Raw genomic sequence first — 2,169 nt, 5'->3', positions numbered from 1 at the left:
TGAGTGGGTGGGTGAGTGAATGAGTTAGATCATGAGTGGGTGAGTGAGTGAGTTGGATGGTGAGTGAGTGAGTTAGATGGTGAGTGGGTGAGTGAGTGAGTGGGTGGGTGAATGAATAAGTTAGTGGGTGAGTGAGTAAGTTGGATAGTGAGTGAGTGAATGAGTGAGTTAGATGGTGAGTGAGTGGGTGAGTGAATGAGTTAGATGGTGGGTGAGTTGGATAGTGAGTGAGTTAGATGGTGAGTGAGTGAGTGGGTGAATGAATGAGTTAGATGGTGGGTGGGTGGGTGAGTGAGTGGGTAAGTTAGATGATGAGTGGGTAAGTGAGTGGGTGGGTTAGTGAATGAGTTAGATGGTGAGTGGGTGAGTGAGTGAGTGGGTGGGTGAGTGAATGAGTTAGATGGTGGGTGGGTGGGTGAGTGAGTGGGTAAGTTAGATGGTCAGTGGGTAAGTGAGTGGGTGGGTGAGTGAATGAGTGAGTGGGTGAGTTAGATGGTGGGTGGGTGAGTGAGTGGGTGAGTGAATGAGTTAGTTGGTGGGTGAGTGAGTGGGTGGGTGAGTGAATGAGTTAGATGCTGGGTGGGTGAGTGAGTGGGTGAGATAGATGGTGAGTGGGTGGGTGAGTGAAAGAGTTAGATGGTGGGTGGGTGAGTGAGTTGGATAGTGAGTGAGTTAGATGGTGAGTGGGTGAGTGAGTGAGTGGGTGAGTAAGATGGTGAGTGGGTGGGTGAGTGAGTGGATGAGTGAGTGAATGAGTTAGATGGTGAGTGGGTGAATGAGTGAGTGAGTGGGTGAGTTAGATGGTGGGTGGGTGAGTGAGTGAGTGAGTGGGTGAGTTAGATGGTGAGTGGGTGGGTGAGTGAGTGAGTTGGTGAGTTAGATGGTGGGTGGGTGAGTGGGTGAGTGAAAGAGTTAGATGGTGAGTGGGTGAGTGAGTGAATGAGTTAGATGGTGAGTGAGTTAGTGGGTGAGTAAGATGGTGAGTGTGTGGGTGAGTGAGTGAGTGAGTGGGTGAGTTAGATGGTGGGTGGGTGAGTGAGTGGGTGAGTGAATGAGTTAGTTGGTGGGTGAGTGAGTGGGTGGGTGAGTGAATGAGTTAGATGGTGGGTGAGTGAGTGAGTGGGTGAGTTAGATGGTGGGTGGGTGAATGAGTGAGTGAATGAGTGAGTGGGTGAGTGAGTGAATGAGTGAGTGAGTGGGTGGGTGAGTGAGTGGGTGAGTGAGTGAGTGGGTGAGTGGCCTGCGTCACGCGAATCGCCACCGCACATCAGAATGAGGGTCACTTGTGACGCAAAATGCCTCAACACGCACGTGGCTCTGCGGTGAATCGTGTAACGAGGTGGCTCTAACGAGGTGGATGTAACGAGGTGGATGTAACGTGGTTGATGTAACGAGGCGGATGTAACGAGGTGTAATCTCAGCGGGAATAAGGATTATTTTTTACGGTGTTGACAATCTTCCGTTTGTGCGTGAGCTCACTTATTGATGGATGAATGGGTGAGTGAGCGATCCACAGACTCACCACACAGAGATCCACAAACTCACCACACAGAGACCCATAGACTCACCACACAGAGACCCACAGACTCACCACACAGAGACCCATAGACTCACCACACAGAGACCCACAGACTCACCACACAGAGACCCACAGACTCACCACACAGAGACCCACAGACTCACCACACAGAGACCCATAGACTCACCACACAGAGACCCACAGACGCACCACACAGAGACCCACAGACTCACCACACAGAGACCCACAGACTCACCACACAGAGACCCACAGACTCACCACACAGAGACCCACAGACTCACCACACAGAGACCCACACTCACCACACAGAGACCCACACTCACCACAGAGAGATGCACAGACACCACACAGAGACCCATAGACTCACCACACAGACCCACAGACTCACCACACAGACCCATAGACCCACCACACAGAGACCCACACGCACCACACAGAGACCCATAGACTCATCACACAGAGACCCACAGACTCATCCATAGAGACCCACAGACTCACCACACAGAGACCCACAGACTCATCACACAGAGGCCCATAGACTCATTACACAGAGACCCACAGACTCACCACACAGAGACCCACAGACTCACCACACAGAGACCCACACCACACAGAGACCCACAGACTCA

The sequence above is a fragment of the Petromyzon marinus genome, chromosome 80 (assembly GCF_048934315.1).
Source record: "Petromyzon marinus isolate PM22_M1 ecotype Great Lakes invasive population chromosome 80, UKy_Petmar_22M1.pri1.0, whole genome shotgun sequence".
Lineage (NCBI taxonomy): Eukaryota > Metazoa > Chordata > Hyperoartia > Petromyzontiformes > Petromyzontidae > Petromyzon > Petromyzon marinus.
The sequence above is the reverse complement of the archived record's forward strand: the minus strand, read 5'-3'. Positions refer to the sequence as shown.